General features: G+C 44.1%; 1 protein-coding gene across 7 annotated transcripts in view; it reads right to left on the bottom strand.

Annotated features, from left to right (window-relative positions):
• Nucleotides 1–11,783, bottom strand: part of atg10 (ATG10 autophagy related 10 homolog (S. cerevisiae)) — a 202,086-nt gene extending 190,303 nt beyond the window's left edge. For 2 of the 7 annotated variants that reach the window (XM_052019792.1, XM_052019785.1), the window contains exons 1-3: nt 11,227–11,454; nt 4,986–5,090; nt 242–334 (exon numbers count right to left, since the gene is read on the bottom strand). The gene's annotated coding sequence lies outside the window, so the exon portion shown is untranslated. Of the gene's footprint in view, nt 1–241; nt 335–4,985; nt 5,091–11,226; nt 11,455–11,567 lie in introns of those variants that run through there. The other 5 variants (XM_052019787.1, XM_052019788.1, XM_052019789.1 and 2 more) reach the window with 5 other exon arrangements.
• Nucleotides 11,784–23,898: the final 12,115 nt, after the last annotated feature.

Genomic DNA, 23,898 nt, shown 5'->3' with positions numbered 1-23,898 from the left:
GGCTTTAATGGTATCTACTTAAATAACAGTAATAAAGATCCAGCACAGGTACACTAGACTGAATTCCCTTCTATGCCTTTTCATTCTGATTCCAGAGAGCAAAAGTGCCCTTCCCTGAAGTTATTGGCTCATACCACCACCAAAATTCTCAACAGAACAGACCAAAGGAATATTCTGAAATGCAGGAAGGCAACTTTGCAAAAATATCTGACCTTCCTTGTACAAAAAAATAGTGCCTCACAGTTTTGCTGTATTCCTAACTCTGCTTCTAGAGTTATATAGATTGTGGTCTTAGTTCAGGGTGTAGGTTAAATTGTCTTCAGAGGACCTGAAACTGAGAAAGAAAAGAACATTAAAGCAAGTTAAACTCAAGATTCTTGCAGTCAACACAATAAATTTAGGCAAACTTCTCAGGACAATACAAATATGATCATTTTTATAAGATCTTTTATTAGTCACATTTACATCGAAACACACAGTGAAATGCATCTTTTGTGTAGAGTGTTCTGGGGGCAGCCCGCAAGTGTCACCACGCTTCTGGCGCCAACATAGCATGCCCACAACTTCCTAACCCGTCTGTCTTTCGAATGTGGGAGGAAACTGGAGCACCCAGGAAACCCATGCAGACACATGAGGAGAACGTACAAACTCCTTACAGACAGCGACGGGAATTGAACCTGGGTCACTGGTGCTGTAATAGCGTTACGCTAACTGCTACACTATCTTTTTTTTAAAAAATGGACACTAAACACCTTCAGATGCAACATTCCTGCCAAATGAAACTGGTCTGGATATGTAATCTCCATTCTTCCGTTAGGAACACTGATAACAGTAGCCAGCAAGATCTATCAATATAATCCATGAAACTTGCATGATGGAATGTCAAGCTATAAAATAATGTGAACTCTACTCTACAGTACTGTGTAGGGAGCAATTAGGTCATACAAATCCCAAATATTTCTTTCAACTTTTAAAATGCTGTACATCTGCAAGTGATTTTCTGCAAGTCTCCACAACTGCTTTAAAATATAAAAGATGACAGAAACACAGAAAGAGGTGAGGGGCAAGAGGGAAAGAGAGAGAGACACACACACACAGAGAAAGAGAAAGAGGCACACACAGAGTGTCCAAGAGCAGGCACACAAGTCGAGGAAGAACTGAAAGCAAAAGCTAGAAGAAAACAGACCTGTGTATTTAAAACAACTAGGCTAGTGATACCATTTCAGAAGTTCATTCTCACTGGTCTAACACAATCAGATTCCTGAAATTCAAAATTTTGGGCAGCGGTATGGAGTGTTAGTGGGGAATAGTTTCTAAAAAAAAGCAAAAAAATTAAAAAATATAACCCTTCTGCTAATCCCATTTTCCAAATAACTCCCCCACCTTCTTTCTATCCCAGATGCATCCTACAAGAAGACTTCAGCAGTAGAATCATCTGGGTTCTACTGCCACTTTCTGTGCATCCTTCTGGAATATAGAATAGGCTCAAAGGCAACGGAGAAAGAACAGGAAAGAGGTATTGAGGCCAAAATTAAATCAACAGGATCTTATTGAACAGTAGAGCAGGCTGACAGGGACGACTGGCTTACGTTCTCTTCTATCTGCCCAACCTCTGCCTTCCACAGCCCAGCTCAGTTGCCTCTTCACTGAAGCTCAGTGTGTGTGTGAGAGAGACCGTATCACAGTGTGTTCCTGGAGAAAAGTGACAAGACAGCGAGAACCTCTGGCCTAAGCCTGACCCAATTCCAATGAACCAGCAACGAGGACGAGCAAGAGCCCAAGCTACATCAGTTTGTCACCTTGCTGCTCACTGGAGATTTCCAGATGCTATTAAAATGAAATACTTGTGCTGCAAACAGGAACCTAGGCAAAGCTGTAGCAGCACAAAAAAAGCATCAGTCACAGCAAAAAGATGAGAAACCAAAGATTGTTGATACAAGAATAAACACGCTGGAAGCTTTGTTTTTCTGGTTACCAATAGCGAGCAGAATGTTTGTCTTTGCTTTGACACCAGATGACCATCCAAGAGAGGAAAACTAAACGTCCCCAGAAAACCAATTCATAAACAAGTGGAAATGAACAGAAATCTTAAAGACTGGAACAACAGGAGAAGATTTAACGATTAGGAGGTTATGGAAGTTGGCAACAGAATAATACAACATACAATAAACTGGAATATTAATTTTCATGCACCTCAGCATTGATGTGAAACAAACAAAATGGAGGTTTTCCACCCTGCAAAGACCCAATTAAAGAGCAACATCTGTAATATTCAGTTTTTAAAAAATTAAGAGCCATGCAAAGTTGCAAATTCCACACTGCTCCATGCACAGAGGAAGCCAAATCATGCTGACTAACAGCTGATGGTTCGTAAGATATCCACCTTCAAATGGCTTCATTTTCTGCCCAAGTCAAACACAGAAGGGCAAGACCTGATGAACGTCAGACAGTGGAATATCTGAACAATTGTTCTGCTGCTGGACTCGCTGGGGAGCCCAGGAGCAAAACAATGACTCACCCAAGGGGGCTGGGTCCATTTCCCGCTGAATGGATCCAATTCTTGGAAAAGAGTACACGATTTACTTAGGTCTTTTTAATTCTTTGCTTCAATGTTTTTTTAAGCATCTCTATCAGAGATATTTTAAAAATAATGCTAAAAGGCCTTTGAAAGATGGTGCAATACACACAAAATGCTGGAGGAACTCAGCAGGTTGGGCAGCATCCACGGAGGGAAATAAACAGTCGATGTTTTGGGTCAAGACCCTTCATCAGGACTGGAAAAGAAGAGGGCAGAAGCCAGAATAAGGAGGTCGGGAGAGGGGGAGGAGCACAGGCTGACAGGTGATAGGTGGGTCCAGGTGAGAGGGGGAAGGTAGGTAGGGGGGGGATGAAAGGGAGTGATGCAAGAACTGAGAGGTGATAGGTCAGAGGTGAAAGGTGGCGAGTGCTCTGGGACAATGTTTCAGGAAACGACACCCGCTGATCAAAACACACTCCGTCTCACTGAGAGTCTCAGCTGCTGGTAGGTGAGCAGATATGGAGAACCTATGGGTGGTTGAAGACCATGGGCAGTGAGTCCAGGTAGCAGCCAAGTTTAAAATCACAGCAGAAAATGCTGGGAGCACTCAGTGGATAAGCATCTGTATAAAGAAAAATAAAGTTAATGTTTCAAGTCAGACTCTATCAGAACCGAGAAAGGAAAAACAAGTTAGTTCCATTGCAGAGAGGTGGGAGAGGGTGAACTGAGCAAATGGGAATATCGTTGATTGAACAAGATCAAATGTACTAACGTGGCAGTTAGATGCCGACGATGCTCCTTTTTTCTGTTGTGTTGCTAATAGGAAAGCTGTTTTTCCCCCCTCATTCTGTCTGTATGAGAATTGGCTATTTCTTCCTGTCATCCATTTGTGATTTTTTTGACTTTGGTTTTTCCTCTCTTCAAATATCCCAAGTTAAAAAATAAAATCACAGATGGATAACAGGAAGGAATGGCCAATTCTGATTTAGACAGAAGTAGTACAGTGTGACCTGCTGGGCACATCCCAGACTCCTGCCATTAGCAACACAACACAAAGGAGCATCAGCTCGCTTCTAACTGCCACTCATTTGGACTTGCCCCATCAGAGATTTGTTCTACCCATCCTCACCTCCTCTCCAACCAAAACAAACTCGTTTCTTCCCTTTCCCAGTGCCACAGGATCGGACTTGAAACTAACAGTGTCACTCGCCACTGATGCTGCCTGACCCGCTGAGTGCTTCCTGCATTTAGTGTTTTTAATTTCAGAATTGCAACATCTGCAGATTTTTTATTTTCAGGTCTAGAATTATCAGCCCCAGTATATTTTAAGTTTAATAGAAAGCTTGCATCAAAGCTGATGAAAGTTATGCTAACTTTATATGTATTTGCCAATGATCTTACAATAAACCATTGTATGGCTGGATCATTGTTTACAAAAAGAAATCAATCAGCTGTGGCTCCATTGGCAGCAACAATCCAACAATCAGAAGACGTGGCTTCAAATTCCAGATAAGACTTATGCATCACCATTAAGTGCACAACTGAGGGATTGCTGCACTTTTGGAGGTGCTATCTTTTTGATGTGACACTGATCACCTGCGAGTGGATGTCAAAGATCCTATAACACTATTCTTAAGAATGGCAGAAGAGTACAATCTTCAAAAATACCCCCGACAAAATTTACCTAGTTACCATCACATTACTGATTGAGAGGTGACAGTAAGTGGCAATGACATGGCTACACTTGAAGACAACTTCGCCAACAGTAGAGCGTTTTGGGGTACCCAGGGTCCGCAAAAAGTCCCATAAACCTAATCCCGAATGACCACCTGGATACACAGATTCATCTACAGAAGAAAATATCATGACATCTCCTGGAAGTTAAATTCCTTCTTTTGGTATTAATACTGGCCATGAACAGACACTTGGAGAACTTCTACTTTTTCCTCCAATCAGAAGCATCGTTATATCCCAACCACCTGACAATGTTAGCCTTGGTAATGCAAGCAACAGTGCCAATTCCTGTAAAGCTCCACAGACAGGCTTCCACTCACTGTCTCTGTAGCAGTACCAACTCTAAGCAGCTGCTCCTCTCAACATTACTTGCCATCTCTTTCATGCCAGCCAATGCAAGCAGCTTCCATTTATATAGCACCTCAAACATAGCAAGTATGTCACTGAACCTAAAGAACAGACCAAGCTGTTTACAGATATGTAGAGCAGATAACCCAAAGCTTGATTAGAGAAAGCTTTCGAGAAGCATCCTTAAAGAACCAGAAATGGATTCCTCGAGGGAATGTTTGTCACTTTATCCCAGCCACACACCCAAAACTGCATTGCTTTTCACCAATGTCTTCCAACTGCACAAGCAAAATGCACGTGTATGCAAACCACAAAGCAGAGTTTTAGAAAAATAACAGTATCTTATAGTTTACTTGGACATGAGAAACTTTCAATTTGTACTTACAACTGCTAACTTGGCCTTGATGCAAAGTTATTCAAGATTTAGGTCATGGTTCAAACACTGCCCCAAAACATTAGCTTCTTCAGGATGGAAACCAAAGCACTGTCCCTGATGGAGATGGAAACACAAGATCCCACATATCACTACACAATAAAAAGGATTTCTTTCTCATCCATCCACAGCAACAAGTAACTAGACATTTCTTTTATTGCTTTTTCTCCGAGATCTTATTGTTTGCCTCCACACTTGCCAAGTCCATAGGGACCACATTTTAAAAAGAGTAATTAGTTGGCAGTGAAGCACTAAGATATTCCAAGAATGTGAAAGGGATTGCACATCTGGACTATCTTCTTTTGCTGCACTTCAACAGAAAGAATAAACCCAAATGGATCACCCAGCATTAACCTAGGCCCCAAGTTGATACACAGTGAAGTCAACCTTACAAAAGTGCTCCTAACAAATATCAGGGGAAGTGTCTGCAAATTGGCTCAGTGGTCCCACAGACCAGTAAAGCAACAAACTGACAGTCATCCTTATGGCATCATAACTAACACTCTCCTTTATAAATCCTGGGTACGTCAAGTCCGACTGGCAGGCAGTCCCACCGAGGGGTGGAGAGAATAGCCCTGGGAGACTTCAACATTGATTCCATGAAACCTCATGCATCAGATCAATCACATCCAGTAAACCGCCTGAGTCCCACAAATAGTTCTCCTTCAGCTGTAATCAATGTTCATGTTGAACCCTCGGAAGAAGCACTGAAAGTAGCAAGGACACAAAGTACTCTGGGTGGGGGAGTGACAACATCCATGCCCAACTGTAGCTTGATAGCATCACCACTGATTGAGCAGGCCAACTGCTGGAGGGCACAGCGGCCAGGCTGGGTCAATGGCAGACAGCAAGTGAACCGACGTGAAGGTGAGCCGACTTGACTTCATCCTCACCAATCAACTTGTGACAGATGTTTCTGTCCATGATAGCTTCAGCAGAAGTGACCACTGCACAATCCTCATGGAGGCAAAGTCACCTCTTCACACAAATCATGCTAAATGGGATAGTCTTGGAACAATCTGTTGCTCCTAACAAGGCATCCATGAAGGTGCGGTGGACCGGCATTAGATGTACACACTGCACAGTGAACTCATGGCTCAGGATATCCATCACCCCAATTCCATCAAGCCACAAGCCCAACCCTGGCTCAATGGAAAGTGCAGAAGGGCATGTTGGAAGCAGCACCATGCATACCCAAGAATGAGATACCAGTCCAGTCCAGCTGCAACTCAGGAATACACCTGTGTGCTAAACAGCACCAAGTGAAAGAGCCAAGCAATCTCACAACTATTAGATCAAATGAAATCTCCGCAGTACTGCTGCAGTGTCAGGAATAGTGGTGAACAATTAAATAGCTAACAGAAAAAGATGCCCATCTTCAACTGTGGAGGGGCCCAGTATTCAAGTGCAACACTCAAGGCTGAAGCACTCACGAGCACATTCAGCTGGGAGTGCTGAGCAGAATATCCACCTCAGCTTCAAGATCCCCAATATCAGTCTTCACCAACTCATTCACCCCACATCTCTACAGCAACGGCTGAGAGCTCGGGACACCACAAGAGCTGTGGAACCGAAGACACGTCCTGCAGAAGCCTCTGCACCCCTACCAACCCAGTACACAGTTAGAACAGTAGCATCCACCCAACACTACGGAAAACTGAAATAATGGCAGAAAATGCTGGAAAGTCAGCAGGTCAAGCAGCATCTGTGGAAAGGGAAACAGTTAACGTTTCAGGTCTGGGAACCCTCAAAACAGAAAGAGGAATAAGTTAGTCCAAGTAGAAGGGACGGTGGGGAACAAAGGAAATTTCTCTGATCGGGTGATAGCAGAAGACGAGTGCCATTCGGCTCCTTTGTCTGTGTGATGTGTTGCTAATGTCTGTGTAAAATTGCTCAGGCATGTCCTGTTCACAAAAAGCGGGATATTTTCAATCTGCCTAATGGCCATTCCACTCTCAATATTCAGCAAGTGATGGGAGGGATTGTCATCATTGCTACCAAGCTGCAATTATTCATCAATACCCTGCTTACCAAAGAAATGAATTCTAGGTGAGGAGAGAGTGACTGCCCTTGGCAGCATTTGACTCAGTGTGGCATTAAAGCTTCCTTACAAAACTGAAGTCTACAGGCAAAAAAAGGGAAAGAACTCCAATGGTCAGAGTTATATCGCACTTAAAGGAAGATGGTTGTGGTTGTTGTAGGTCAATCATCCCAGCTCCATTACATAACTGCGGAGGTTAGTGTGGTATCCCAACCATCTTCAAATGCCTCAATGACCTTCCTTCCATCACAAGGTCTGATGTGGGAACTTTCCCTGAAAGTGCACAACATTGAATTCCACTCACAACAATTCAGCAAATATTGCAGTCTATGCCTGCATGCAACAAGACCTAGACAACATTCAGGCAAAGCCTAATAACTGGTAAGTCATATACACACACCATAGAAGAACCAAGCAGTGATATTCGCAAGCAGGACACATTACCACTTACTCTTTACATTCAACAGCTTCACTATTGACAGGTTCCCCATTATCAATATCCTGGGGCTCAACATTTACCAGAAACATACTGTGGTTTCGAGATCAGAAGCTGACTATCTCGCAATGACTGACTCAGCCACTGACACTGCAAGGCTTTTACACCAGCTACAAGTCAGGAACGTACTGGAAAACTCTCCACGTGCCTGGACATGCACAGCTTCAATAATACTTAAGCTCAACACCATTCAGGACAAAGCAGCCTACTTGAAAAATTTAATTGAGTTTTTTTTTTGAGGAAATGACAGAAATAATTGAGGATAAGGCAATGAATGTTGTTCACATGAACTTTAGTACAGGGTTTGACAAGGTCCCTCATGGTAGGCTGGTCCAGAAGTTTAAGTCACATGGCATCAACAGCGAGTTGGTACATTGGATACAAAACTGGCTTGGTCATAAAATACAGGGTAGTGATGGAGGGGCAGTTATCTGACTGGAGGTCTGTGATCAGTGGTGTTCCACCAGGATTTGTGCTGCGATCTCTCGTTTGTGAAAATTTAGGTGGTCTGATTAGTAAGTTTGCAGATGATATGAAAATTGGAGTTGTAGCTTAGCGAGGAAAGTTGTCAAAGGATAGAGCACGATATGGATCAGTTGGAAATATGAGCACAAAAATGGCATCATGGAGTTTAATCCTGACGATTGTCAGGAGTTGCATCTGGGATGGTTAAGTGCAAGAGGAACATCTACAGTACCTGACAGAACCCCTGGGAGCATTGATAGACAGAGGGATCTTGGGGTGCAAGGCCATAGCCTCCCATAAGTGGCAACTCAAGTGCAAAGGGCGGTAAAGAAGGTGTGCAGCATGCTGCCTTCATTGGTTGGGACACTGAATATAAAAGTTGCCAAGTCATGTTGCAGCTGTACAAAAAATTAGTTAGGCCACATCTGGAGTATTGTGGGCAGTTGTGGTCTGGACGTGGAGGTTTTGGGGAGGGTACAGGAGACGGTCACCAGATTGTTACCTGGATTGCAGTGTATTAGCTACAAGGTTGGACAAAATTAGATTGTTTGATCTCAAGTGTCAGAGGCATAGACAAGGGAGAGAGTCTTTTTCCCAGGGTGGAAGCGTCAAATACTAGAGGACACAGGTTTAAAGTGAGAAGGAGAAAGTTTAAAGGAGATTTGTGAGGCAATTTAAAAAAAACAAAGTGTTAGATGTCTGGAACTCATTTCCAGGGGAGGTGGTAGAAGCAGATATGATTGTGACATTTAAGAGGCATTTGGACAGACACACGAACAGGTGGGGTATAGAGGAACAGGGACCAGATGCAGGCAGATGGAATTAGTTTAATTTGGCATCATGGTCAGCACAGACACAGTGGGTCCTGTGCTGTACTTTTCTGTGTTTCTATATTGACCCCATCCATTGCCCTAAGCACTAGTCCTCTCCACCACACTGCAGCATCTATCTACAACATGCATTGCTCTTCCTTACCTAGGCTACTCCAACAGCCCCATACAACCTACAACCTCTGCCACAAAGACAGAGAAGCACTTCAGCCACCAGCTTCTGCAGGCTCCCCTTCACATCACACACCAACTGACCTGGGAACTACATTGCTGATCCTCCATTGTACTGGGTCCAAATCCTGGTACTCCCCACGCAAGAGCACTGGGGGAAGTACCTCCACCAGAAGAAATGCAGCAGTTCAAGATAGTTGCTTATCTGACCCTCCCAACAGCAATCGGGGATGCACAATACCTGCTGGCCTTGCCAACACCCAAATATGAATAAAGTGAACATTTGTGCAAAATTAAATACTTGAGGCAGCAAATGACAAAGTCCAAATCTCAACGAAAGCCACTGGATTTCCAGAAAGAAAACAAATATAAACCATTTGCAAGGAGGGTTCTGGTTGAAATTCAACTATTTCTCACAGATCAGAACGTCCACCGAAAAGATTCCAGAGCCAGTTGACGCATTTTGCAACTGCCAAAGTACACCAATCTGCCAAAATCAGTCAAGGGTTCAATCATCAAACTAAATATTCCTGTGTTGCTCTTACTTTAATATTTCCTGCTGGGGCATCAGCAGACTATGCGCAGCTTCATCATTTGACCAGGGATTACCTATTCACCTCAATGAAAAATATTAGGGATGATAAATAACATTCTAAAAACATACTCTTAACTAGTGGGACAGAAACCAATTCTTGTCAACTTCATCCCTATCCACGAGGACTAGTGTTATGTTCCTAGTCAGTTTCTCACTGACTCCCGCTTCCTCAATCCATTACCATCTTTTCATTTTGGAGGTTGGGATTGCCAATACGTTCATCGTTTCATCTGCATCTCAGAGGTCCACCTCAATAACCCACAAGAGAACGGCGATCCAAACAACCAGCCCACTCCTTCGAACTGAACTTCCTTTAGTTTGTGTGCTGGGACAAAATATTTATAAGGCACAACTGGAATATGAATGCACGTTTCCTCAAATAGCAGCCAAATATTCTGACTCAGTTCACACCACATGCAGGTACGGATTAGTCCAATGACCAACATGCAGGTGGTGGACCACAAGGTCTGTTTCTATGAGGATCAGGTCACCCTAAAAATAGACCAATAAAAGACAGTGATGACAGGTTCACCTGTGCCGAGGTGAGATTTTTATGATCAATTATAATAAAAAGGACAGCAATGGGCTAACATTTCTTGCATTCTTCACTTCTGAAGTAGAAACATATCTGGTTAACCAATCACAGGACAATGCCACCAACCATTATTACAAACCGCAAGTCTTTTGAACAACCCATTCTCCCATGTGCTGGAGTTCCTTGCATTCAGGTGGCCCTCACACCGAGTAGAAAAATGCATAATGCATGAACACATCATGTGCTTTCCAACTCTGCAGCCAAATGGATTTATTTCCAACTCTCTGATTAGTCTGAGCAAGTTAACTCCATTTTAAAAAGGGGCCCAAGAACCGTTTTCCAGCACATCACATATACTTTTCAAATTTCTGAATGTTTCTGCATGCATACCCTTACAAATAATGCTTATACCTTATTGCCATATGGTTCTAAACGTTTCCTATTTACAGCAAGTGTCCCTTATCCAAAATGTGGTAAAAATACATTTGCACAACTATCCACATGTAATATGATAAAATTTACAAAAGGCCATATCAAAAAAAACAACTCTTATTTTGCAAGTCAATATATCACAGGAGAGAACTCATATAAACATTTTACCCTGGGGGTTAAGATTTACAGGGTCTCATCTTCATAAACATGAAATGTCAGGAAGTGATTTGAAACAGAAGCAATAATTTTGTGTAGGAGTAATAATTCATTAACAACTCTTAAGCCACATCACATTCCACATATGAAACAGGCCAGTGCAATCATTATTGTAAACGCAGAGCTACTTCCTGATGAGAGATTTGGGCAAATCCAAATCATTTTCTTAATGGTTTTCAGCAATGAAAGACACTACATTTGTAACGAACAGCAGCTAACCCAGGATCATTTAAAATCACCAGTGGTGTCAGATGCAACCAGCCATCAAGTCAGAATCCCAGACAAGCGAGTTATTTTACAACCACACCAGATACACACCACCACCTTTTGCACAACTGGAAAATAAAACCTGCATTAACGCATGTATTTGTTTTTGCAATGAATAAGTGTACGGACACTGCTTCCAACTCACGGTGGCGAGTTTAAAGGTAAAATGGGGGCAGCGAGCAGTTTGCAGCAGCAGCTCAGCCCCCAGTGCTGGCCCGGGTCTGCTCCCTGCACATTGCCCCCCACCCTGACGCCCGGGGAAGGAGCGGCAGGCGGCGGAGACGGCACATACCCCAGGTACAGTGGGGGGGGGGGGCAGAGAGGAGAAAGTTTGGCGAGCAGTAGAGGCGAAACTTCCGGGGTATGTAGCGGGGCGGCGGCGGGAGGCGGCGGGAAGAGCAAATGCTATTCAGCGCAGCCGGTTTCAAGTCGCCCTTGCAGGGGAATTACTGGAGCCTGTGCAGGACTCCCTCGATCTGCACTCACCCAACAGGGGAAACGTGCCTTGTAAACACGCAGGCACGCTGCACTCAGAGCTCCTCTGCCTCGGCGCCGCACATTGCAGACCAAGGCTCCCGCATCCCTGATTGCGGGGCGGCGGGCCGGCCGGCTCTGCTGGCGCTGCGCTGCGAGCGGGCAGGGCTCCGCACGTTATATAATCCCCTACAGGGTTGTAATGGGACACTCCGAAAATTTATTCTTGGGAAGACTGACAGCCGGGGTCAAGAAACAGCTGTTGTCGTTAATGCTCCTTCCTCCCGCACTGTCTGCCAGCAGTGGCTTGCCACAACAAAGTTGGATCTCACTGCACAGTTAAAGATGCACGCTGCATTTGCTGTTCGTGGGTTCGCGATGTAAAATGTTACTGGGTGCACAGAGCATTTCTCTTCACAAGTCGAGCAATGCACCGAGCATTTACTTTCGCAGGTCGTTGAAAACTGTAACCAGCCCTGGCGTTATTAAAGCCAACACCATTTGCTTCCTCTTGTTTGATCACTTTGCACTAAAATGGACTTTGTTTTTTTTGTATGTTTTTGCAAAAATTGTGCACGATTTATGTTTATGTTTTTCTTGTGAATGTTGCTTTATATGGTGCAATGTGCCTGTGATGCTGCTGCAAGTAAGTTTTTCATTGCACCTGTGCACACATGGACTTGGGCATCTGACAATAAACTCGACTTTGACTTGTTGGTCTGTTCAGTGGGTTTGGAATCAGATTTATTATCACTGACATATGACATGAAATTTGTTGTTTTGCAGCAGCAGTACAGTGCAAGACATAAAAATTACTGTAATTACAAAATAAATAGTACAAAAAAGGTAAGGTATCTATCAGTCACATGTACATTGAAACACACAGTGAAATGCATCTTTTGCGTAGAGTGTTCTGGGGGCAGCCCGCAAGTGTCACCACACTTCTGGCGCCAACATAGCACGCCCACAACTTCCGAACCCATATATATGTCTTTGGAATGTGGGAGGAAACCAGAGCACCGGGAGGAAACCCACACAGACACAGGGAGAACATCCAAACTCCTTACAGACAGAGGCAGGAATTGAACCCGGGTCGCTGGAGCTGTCATAGTGTTACGCTAACCACTACACCACCGTGTCTACACGAAAGGAATAACGAGGTGGTGTTCATGGGTTCATGGACCATTCAGAAATCTGATGGCAGAGGGGAAGAAGCTGTTCCTGAATCGTTGAGTGTGGGTCTTCAGGCTCCTGTACCTCCTCCCCGATGGTAGTAACGAGAAAAGGGCATGTCCCGGGTGGTGAGGGTCCTTAGTGACGGATGCCGCCTTCTCGAGGCACTGCCTCTTGAAGATGTCCTCAGTGGTGGTGAAGGTGGTGTCCGTGATGGAGCTGGCTGAGTCTACAACCCTCTGCAGCCTCTTGCAACCCTGTGCATTGGAGCCTCCGTACCAGGCGGTGATGCAACCAGTTGGATCATGTGATTTTAAATTTTGCCATGCCTAAAAATATGAAGGTTTGTAATAAGGTTAAGAAAGGAAGTTTGCTTAATGCAAAAAAACGAATTAAATTACATGGATTATGAAGGTCAGGTCACAAAATTGTAAATGTATATGTATACAAACATCACCATCTGAATAAACAAGTGTTTCCTTCAGGCACTCTCCATTCCTCATGTGACATATCCACCAAGCAACTGGCTGGGTAACTTGATAAGAATGTGATTTTAAAAAACAGGGCAAAATGCATAGGTGCAGAGTTTCATTCCATCTTCCTGCCCTGAAATCTGCAGCTCTGCAGTGCCCACAATCGGAAAAGTCACAGGCAGTGACCACCTGTCCAACCCCTCGACAACATCATTCATTGGGATGCCCATTATTCACTCCTGCGAACTGGATTTATATCACGGAAGTGTAGAACATAGAACAGTACAGGCCATTCGGCCCACAATGTTGTGCTGATCTTGATGTCAATTTGTACTAAATGTCCTCCTCCTGTGTATCATCCACCTCCCTCCATTCCCTCCATATTCATGTGTCTTAATTGTCAATCTCCACCAAACTGCCTGCTTCCACTGCTACCCCGGTAACCCATTCCAGACACCCACCACTCTCTGTGTAAAAAAACTTGTCCCTCATGTCCCCTCTAACCTCTGGTATTTGACATTTCTACCCTGTTATGATATCAATAATGGTATCTTTCGAGTCATAGAGTAATATCGCACGGAAATAGGCCCTTCGGCTCATTGGTCCATGCTGACCACAGCATCCTCCCTGCTAGTCCCAGTTGCCTGCATTGATCCATAACCCTCCAAGCCCCTCCCCTCCATGTACCAATCCAACTGCCTCTTATATGCTGCAATTGTACCCACCTCGACCACTTCCTCCGGCAGCTCATTCCAGGTACTCACCACCCTCTGTGTAAAGAAATTACCTCTCAGGTCTCTTTTAAATCACTCCCCTCTTATCTTGTATCTGTGCCCTCTAGTTATGGACTCCCCAACCCTGGGGAAAAGACTATGACCGTCCACCTTATCCACACCCCTCATGACCTTATAGACTTCTATGAGGTCACCCCTCAGTCTCCTACGCTCCAATGTGGCCAACCTCTCCCTATAACTCAGGCCCAATAGTCCAGGCAGCATCCTTGTAAATCTCATCTGCACCCTATCCAGCTCGACAATGTCTTTCCTACAACAGTGTGACTAAAACTGTACACAGTACTCCAAGTGTGGCCTCACCGACTTGTATAACTGCAATGTAATGTCCCTACTCCTAAACTCAGTGCCCTGACTGACGAAGGCCAGCATGCTAAGTGCCTTCTTCACCACCCTGTCTACTTGCGCGGCTACATTCAGGGAACTGTGTACTTGGACTCCCAGGTCCCTCTGTTCCACAACGCTCGACAGTGCCCTGCCATTCACTGTGTAGGTCCTACCCTGGTTTGAATGTCCAAAGTGCATCACATCACACTTAACTAAGTTTAAATCCATTTGCCATTCCTCAGCCCATCTCCCTAACTGATCAAGATCTCTTTGCAATTCATTGTAACCTGCTTCACTATCAACAAGTCCCCCTAATTTAGTATCATCAGCAAACTTGCTGATCGTGCCTTGTACATTCACATCCAAATCATTTACATACATAATGAATAACAGAGGTCCCAGCACTGACCCCTGGGGCACCCCACAAGTCACAGGTCTCCAGTCGAAGAATCAACCTTCAACTATCACCCTCTGCTTCCTATCATCGAACCAAGCTTGTTATTAACTTTAAATATAATTTCCATGTTTGTGCTGAACACGTAGAAATTGCTAGCTGAGTGAAGAACTCGGCAGTCTTGGGAGTCCATGATTTCATTCTGCTCCTCCAACACCGTGTATGTCGGTGTTTCATCTGTTCTAAAAACAGCAACAGTGGGTAATGTGCTACCTCTGATCTAGGGAGGACGTGTCTCAGGAGCATTTTCAAATAGAATTGTAAAACAAGCTGGATAAGGTATTAAGACAGTTGAAGAAAAGTTTGGTCAAAGAGTTAGATTTTAGTGGAACAAAGAATCAGAATCAGGTTTATTATCACTGACGTATGTTGTGAAATGTGTTGTTTTGCGGCAGCAGTACGGTGCAGGACGTACAAATCACTGTAAGTTACAAATAAATAAATAAATAGTGCAAAAGAGGAAGAATGAGGTGGTGTTCATGGGTTCATGGACCGTTCAGAAATCTGATGGCGGAGAGGAAGAAGCTGTTCCTGAATCGTTGAGTGTGTGTCTTCAGGCTCCTGTACCTCCTCCCCGATGGTAGTAACGAGAAGAGGGCATGTCCTGGGTGGTGAGGGTCCTTAGTGATGGATGCTGCCTTCTTGAGATGAAGAAATAATGAGGTGTTGAAGAGGTTTAGGGAGCTGAAGAGCTTAGGGCCTTGCCAGCTGAAGGCTCTGGCGTCAAGAGTGGAGGAATTAAATTTAATGATGATCAAGAGGGGGGAATTAAGGAGGTTGTACCTTGAAGTGTAGCAGAGTTTGAAGAAATTACCAAACTGGGGAAGAGTAAGTTCAAGGATGGATTTGAAATAAAGATGAAAATGTTAAAATTGAGGTTTGCCTAAGCAAGAGCCAGTGAAGGTCCATGAACTCAGAGGTGATGGGTAAATGGATCTAGTTGTGAGTTTTAGCTGAGGTGGCCTCAAGTCTAGAGATGGTAGAATGTGGCAGGTTAGCCAGTTGAGTCTGATGCTCTCCGGACTAACACAAGGGACGAACACACTCCCTGTCAATTTCTTGTACTATCAATGATGTCTTAATCAAGAGGGACATCATTGACAACAGCTTACCAACCACCCTTTCCAAATACTTACTGATTAACATGGGGTTGGTCCTCGTGGAAGTAATGGCACCATTGAATCTCTAAATTATAGTGCTCCGAATCAGAGAATGCCAAAATTGAACAAGAGATTAGATTGGAACCTAAAGCTTCTATTGCAGTATTCATGGCATCGTACACCACATTTAGTACTGTATATTGACTATACCTTCCCAAAAACCAGCTAGTGAAATTCCCCATATTTCTATTCAGATCTTGCACACTTTTCAGAAAGGTTCATGTACCAGCTGTAGATAATGCTGTTCAAAGAGTAAATTTTCATAAATGTGGTCAGAATCCACATATATTCTTAAGGTAAGGATGGAACCTTATTGGCCTTCCTAATGTACCGTGTTTTCTGCTCTCCTGGTACGACACATTGTTCTTTCTTGTCCATGAACCATGGCCCACAGTCTCTGCTCTTTATCTAGATCCTCTGACTGTGTTCACCCATGACACATCAAAGGGTTTGTGATTTTCTCAGCAACATTGGTGTGATGGCATCCTATTACTCTAGGCTACAAAGAAGCATCTTTAAACAGCCCTTGCTTAGCAATATATGCTGCGTACTATGTTTGATGTTGAGTACATGTCAGTGAGTCAATGAATGAGTTCGCCATGATTCTTCCAGCTGTCTGTCATTCTGAAATTGGGGGAGGCACCCAGCTTTATCTGCCACAATCCTTCAATACCATCAAGCACAGGGATGTCCAGAACGGAATGCTAGAAATTTCTTGAACTTTCTCAACTATCTTGCACCATCTTGCAAATGGATAAGTAATTCTGGATTTAGCCACTGCAGACAGCTGGTCATCATTTCACAGATCCCATTTGACTGTGGATGAGTGCATACAAGGCAGATGATAAGCTTCACTGTGTGAGGTCCCTTACAACATCTCTATGGCAGGACTGTCAGTTAAACGTTGGGTTTGCTTTTCTCTCATGTTGCAGGATGGCCACATGCTGTAAATGTTCAGTGAGCTCTTGTACAGCAAGATTACACAGGAGAAGCTTCTGTAAATGATTGCAAAAGAATAAGTTTCAGGCTGAGAGGACATATTCTCATGCATACTTTGACCAGACACTTAGCATCTAAAGCGCCGCCATGGTCTATTTGGCCAGGTTACTTTTACCCAACTTCTTCTTGTCTTGTGTTCATGGAGTCAGAGTCATCCAGCACAGAAACAGTCCTTCAGTCCGCCAGGTCTCCTGAAAGCTGCAAGCAGCATTGACTGTCAGCAATCCACTCCAACAATTTCAGAATCAGTCTGATTTTGAAAACGGGGCCAATCTCGTCCATAACTGCTTTCCCATTCTTCATGAACAGAGATATTGGTATTGGAATTGGTTTATTATTGTCACTTGTACCAAGGTACAGTGAAAAACCTGTCTTGCATACCGTTCGCACAGATCAATTCATTACACAGTGCAGTTGCATTGAGTTAGTACAGAGTGCATTGAGGTAGTACAGATAAAAACAAAACAATAACAGTACAGAGTAAAGTGTCACAGCTACAGGGAAGTGCAATGCAGGCAGACGATAAGGTGCAAGGTCACAACAAAGTAGATTGTGAGGTCAACAGTCCATCTCATCATATGAAGGAACCGTTCAATAGTCTTATCACAGTGGGGTAGAAGCTGTCCTTGAGCCTGGTGGTATGTGACCTCAGGCTCCTGCATCTTCTGCCTGATGGGAGAGGAGAGAAGAGAGAATGACCTGGGTGGTGGGGTCTTTGATTATGCTGGCTGCTTCACCAAGACAGCGAGAGGTGAAGACAGAGTCCATGGAGGGGAGGCTGGTTTCCGTGATGCGCTGGGCTGTGTCCACAACTCTCTGCAGTTTCTTGCAGTCCTGGGCAGAGCAGTTGCCGTACCAAGCCGTGATACATCCAGATAGGATGCTTTCTATGGTGCATCGATAAAAGATATTTTGCTCCTAGTCAACAAATTTCTCAGTTCCCATTCAGGCTCCCTTTTATATTGTCACACTGGCTCATAGTATCTGATAAGTTTATATTCTTTGAATCACTCTCAGTGCTGCATGGCAGTATGATGGATCCCAATACTTCATCCAATGCTAGGGCAGGCGAGGTAGGGTAGTGGTTAGCATAACACTATTACAGCACCAATGACCCGGGTTCAATTCCCGCCGCTGTCTGTAAGGAGTTTGTACGTTCTCCCCGTATCTGCGTGGGTTTCCTCCGGGTGCTCCGGTTTCCTCCCACATTCCAAAAACGTATGGGTTAGGAAGTTGTGGGCATGTTATGTTGGCGCCTGAAATATGGCGACACTTGCGGGCTGCCCCCAGAACACCCTACACAAAAGACGCATTTCACTGTGTGTTTCGATGTAAATGTGACTAATAAAGATATCTTATCTTACTAGGCCACAACATAAGGCACAAGACAAGTTGACTAACTGGATCCAAAATTGGCTTGGTGATAGGATGCAGAGTGTAATGGTGTAAGGGTGCTTTTCTGGTTGGAGGTCTGTGACCAGGATGGAAAGTTGGGCAGAACATTGGCAGATGGAATTTAATCCCAACAAGAGTGAGGTGATGTATTTTGGAAAGTCAGATAGGAGTAGGATATATGCACAATGTTGCTGAACAGAGAGGCCAAGGGTCCAAGTCCATAGTCTTCTGAAAATGGCAACACAGGTCGATAGGGTGGTGAAGGACTTGAGTCCATTATTAAGGATGTTAGAGATGTGAGATGTTAGAGTTAAAGAGAGTTTAAAGAGAGTTAGAGTTAGATGTTAAAGATATTAGAGTCCATTATTAAGGATGAGGTTTCAGGGCACTTGGAAGCTCATGATAAAATAGGCCAAAGTCAGCATAGTTTCCTTAAGGGGAAGTCTTGCCTGACAAATCTGTTGGAATTCTTTGAGGAATTAACAGGCAGGATAGACAAAGGAGAGTCAGTGGATGTTGTTTACTTGGATTTTCAGGAGGTCTTTGACAAGGTGCCGCACGAGGCTGCTAAACAAGATAGGTGCCCATGGTGTTACAGGAAAGGTACCAGCATGGATAGAAGATTGGCTGACTGGCAGAAGGCAAAGAGTGGGAATAAAGAGGGCCTTTTCTGGTTGGTTGCCGGTGACTAGTGCTGTTCCCCAGGAGTCGATGTTGGGTTTGCTACTTTTCATGTTATATGTTAATGATCTGGATGATGGAATTGAGGGCTTTGTGGCCAAGTCTGCAGATGATACAAAGATAGGTGGAGGGACAGGTAGTGTTGAGGAAGCAGGGAGTCTGCAGAAGGACTTGGGCAGGTTGGGAGAATGGGCAAAGAAGTGGCAGATGGAATACAGCGCAGGGAAGTTTACGGTCATGCACTTTGGTAGAAGGAATAAAGACAGAGACTATTTTCTAAACAAGGAGTGACTTCAGAAGTCAGAGGTGCAAAAGGACTTGGGATTCCTTAAAGGTTAACTTGTATGTTGAGTCGGTAGTAAGGAAGGCAAATGCATTGTTAGCATTCATTTTGAGAGGACTACAGTATAAAAGCAAGGATGTAATGCTGAGGCTTTATAAGGCATTGGTCAGACCACATTTGGAGTATTGTGAGCGGTTTTGGGCCCCATATCTAAGGAAGGATGTGCTGGCATTGGAGAGGGTCCAGAGGAGGTTTAAGCGAATGATCCCGGGGATGAAAGGGTTAATGTATGAGGAGTGTTTGATGGCTCTGGGCCTGTACTCACTGGAGTTTAGAAGGATGAGGGGGGATCTCATTGAACCTACCGAATATTGAAAGGCCTGGATAGAGTGGACGTGGAGAGGATGTTTCCATCAGTGGGAGAGTCTAGAACCAGAGGGCACAGCCTCAAAATAGAAAGACGTCCCTTCAGAACAGAGATGAGGAGGAATTTCTTTAGCCAGAGGGTGGTGAATCTGTGGAATTCATTGCCACAGACGGCTGTGGAGGCCAAGTCGTTGGGTATATTTAAAGCAGAGGTTGAAAGGTTCCTGATTAGTAAGGGTGTCAAAGGTTACGGGGAGAAGGCAGGAGAATGGGATTGAGAGGAAAAAATAAATCAGCCATGATTGAATGGTGGAGCAGACTCAATGGGCCGAATGGCCTAATTCTGCTCCTATACCTTATGGTCTAAGAAGACATGTGGCATGATTGCCTTTATAGGTCGGGGCAAAGAACATGAAGCATTGGGACATTATGTTGCAACTTTACAAAACACTGGTTGGGCCGCACTTCAGAATCAGGTTTATTATCACCGACATATGTCGTGAAATTTGTTGTTTTGCGGCAGCAGCACAGTGCAAAACATAAAGACATAAAAATTACTGTAACTTACAGAAATAAATAAATAGTGCAAAAGAGGAATAACGAGGTAGAGTTCATGAGCTCATGGACCATTCAGAAACCTGATGATGGAGGGGAAGAAGCTGTTCCTGAAACAATGAGTGTGGGTCTTCAGGCTCCTGTACCTCCTCCCTGATGGTAGTAATGAGAAGAGGGCATGTCCTGGGTGGTGAGGGTCATTAGTGACGGATGCCATCTTCTTGAGGCACCGCCTCTTGAAGATGTCCTCGATGGCAGGGAGGGTTGTGCCTGTGATGGGGCTGGTTGAGTCTACAACCGTCTGCAGCCTCTTGTGATCCTGCACATTGGAGCCTCCATACCAGGTGGTGATGCAACCAGTCAGAATGCTCTCCACAGTACATCTATAGAAATTTGCAAGAGTCTTTGGTGACATACCAAATCTCCTCAAACTTCTGGTCACCACACTATAGGAAGGATGTGGTTGCACTGGAAAGGGTGCAGAGGAGATTCACCAGGTTGTAGCCTGGATTGAGATTGGACAGGCTGGGCATGTTTTCCCTGGAATGAAGGAGGCTGAGGGGTGACCTGATAGAGGTATATAAGATTATGAGAGGCAGAGGTAGATAATCAAAACCTTTTCCCCATGGTCAGGGTATCAAATACAAGAGGGCACAGGTTTAACGTGAGAGGACGGAGTTTTAAAGGGGATCTGTGGGTGAGTTTATTACAGGGTGGTTGATATCTGGAATGTACTGCCAGAGGATGTGGTGGAATCAGACACAATCATTGCATGTAAGAGGCAGGGCGTGCATGGAAAGATATGGCCCTAATGTGGGCAAATGGGATTAGTGTAGATTGGCAGAAAGGTTGCCATGTATGTGATGGGGCACAGGGCTGTTTCTATGCTCTATGACTCTATGACTTCAATGCTACTTTGCACTTCCATCTGCTCTGTGGAGGCAGAGGATTCCATAGTTTGCAAGTGCTGCCAGAATGATAATTTTGAAGTTACTTTCCTCATCTCCTTCCTAAACCTTCCCTGAACTTTGATTCAGACTCCTCAAAACAGCCCACACGTCCACACCCGATCATTTCAACAGCCGCACCCTCCCACATAACTCCCTCTCCTCAAAGTTCCCTGTTTTCCTGATTTCCATACCCAACCCCTCTAACATCTCACCAGCCCCCTAAACACCCTCTCTCCAGCTCCCACAGAATTGTCACCAGTACTATCGCACCCTTCTTCTTGGTTTTCTTGTAGCCTCTGCCTCAATCTTCCTCCTGACCTTCGCCCAGCTTCCAGCCATCCACTAATTGATCATATCTGTACTCCTCACCTCCCTGAAATCTGAAAACTGTCTCCACTCTGCAATTGCAGGAACTCATGGAGGAGATATCTTTGTGCACAGTTGTGCAAGGTCTGCTGTACCCACCTACACAGGGCACCCAGGACTTTGTGCAGAATAGAACATCAGAGAGTTGCAACCTCAACCAAACTGGCATGAAAATATGCATTCCAGAAATTCTCCGCCTCAACGGTTCTAGTCCCTTTTGGTTAGTCATTACCTTATTTACCCTTTTTGAGGTTTCTTGTCCTCTCCAGCTTAAGAGAATCCTTCTAATTTCTGCACCAATGGGAGTAAATAGCTCACGATTGCACACTGATCAGGAGGATGTGCGCAGGTCCCATTGGCTTTCAAGATTATTGAGGAACTGGGCAGCATAGACCCACATTTACACAGGAGCGTTCTATCATCCATCTGCAAACAAACAACCTGCGTAAAAACACTGTAGCGTATGGAATGCTCAGCTGGACCATCAACCAACCCTCACTGTTTCTGCAGCTTTCTGCTCACTGATTTGTGATGTTACAATTCCTTAGCATTATCTGCAAAGGTCCTCAAGACCTCACTCACTGTCCCGAAATTTCCTGCAGGCCTACAGCTCCTCGGTACTTATGCCGGAGCCAAAAATTCGTCCACCCTCTCCCTTTGCCTATTGTTTAACGGCAGAGCCATTCCTCCACATCCTGAAATTCCCCCAACTTCCCAAAGGCCTCCTTCTCTCTATTCCTCTGTCCATCTTTTAAAAAAATCTCATTGATGTTTGTCGTTTTGATCAAGCTTCCAGTACCTTTTTCCCATCATGGCTCAGAGTCTGTGAATGTTAATTTAACATATGTGCAATTATTTATGCTCAGGATGTAGAAAGAAACAGGAATTGCTGTGTAATATAAATAGATAATATTCAAGGCTACTACAAAAAAAAGCAATTGAATTAAAAAGAAGCAAATGAATGGAAAGGAAATCAGAGTTTCCTGACTCGCTTTCCCCACGTGTGCCTCTCTTCACAGGGAGTGCCAGTTCATGGTTTTAGCCCACAAGTGCATTTAGGGGTTTTGAGTTTCAAAGCTGTTTCCAATCTCCATTGTTCCATTTCTGCATTTTACCTCTGCAAATTCAGGCTAGAATTCTGCATTACAACGCTTCATCAGATGTACTTTATTACTGTAAAGCACTTGGCAATATTCTGAGAGATTGTGAATGGTGCTTTTTTCAAGCCACCATTAATAATGAGACATGTGCTTTTTTCTTTGTAATGCCATCCACTCCTGAGCTTTCTTCCATTCCCTTAGTTTTACCAGAGAGAAAAGTTTTTCCTTCTCACAAGCTTTTCCCAGCGTCAGTCCTCAGCTGGCCCCAGGGCTGCTTCAGCTCGAGAACAACATTGCTCTGGTTAAAAATATCTTCCTCCCACTTGGGGAAGAGAGCTTCCTTGCATTTTATTGGGATGTAACTACAGACCATAATGGAGAATGGGAGATCAGTGGAGAGGGGCATCAATCAAATGTTTTAACTCGCTGGCACTGTGCCTTTGTGCTCCAGTATGCCACAATATAGCCTCAGTCTACGGATATATGCACAACCTAATTAGTTTTCCTAATGATGTTACTACATTTTACATATTAACAGCCAGAGATCATACTCATAGTGAAAGAGAAACTGCCCATAAAATTCAATCAATGCATGTAAGTCCAAATGCCTTAACCTCTGCATGGTGTCATTGACAGTGCATATAACACCTGTATATTGATTGTGTCCTTCAGTTAATTGGGTTATGGTTTCAATTATCTTATATAGATTTATGATTTAGATGTCGTTTGCAACTCCCATACTTACGCAGAGACTGTCAAATTCTGGGATATGCCGAGCGACAGATGCTGCGTCCGTCGTTGTGTTCCGTTGCTGAACCCCACGTGGAGCCCAGCAATGGAGGTCGGTTTTGCTGGGATTCCCAGGATTACACCGGCACAGAACTGGAGACCCCATTCACTTGAATAGGGATTCTCGGCCTGCAGAATGGGCAAGGTAGGCAGATTATAAAATATTGTTTTACTTCAGTTTAATATGTTTAATGATTTGTAAATGATAATATGATTTTAATTAACTTTTAAAATTTTAGTTAATAATTTATATTGATTTAAATTATTTATACTAATTTTAAAGCTTTTAAACCATTAAATTCCTTGTAAGCTTTATCCAAAGCTCCATCACCAGCTTTCCCAGCTAGTCAGGGGACTTCCAGGGACAGGGCCTCAGGGCTACACTACTTGAGGCGAAATGCTTTACCTTGCGAGCTGCCTCCAGAATCCGGAGGTCCAGTGAGATTCTGCTCACACATCTGTACCTGTTAAGTGCTGGAGG

The sequence above is a fragment of the Pristis pectinata genome, chromosome 7, assembly GCF_009764475.1.
Source record: "Pristis pectinata isolate sPriPec2 chromosome 7, sPriPec2.1.pri, whole genome shotgun sequence".
Classification (NCBI taxonomy): Eukaryota; Metazoa; Chordata; class Chondrichthyes; order Rhinopristiformes; family Pristidae; genus Pristis; species Pristis pectinata.
The sequence above is the reverse complement of the archived record's forward strand: the minus strand, read 5'-3'. Positions and strand labels throughout refer to the sequence as shown.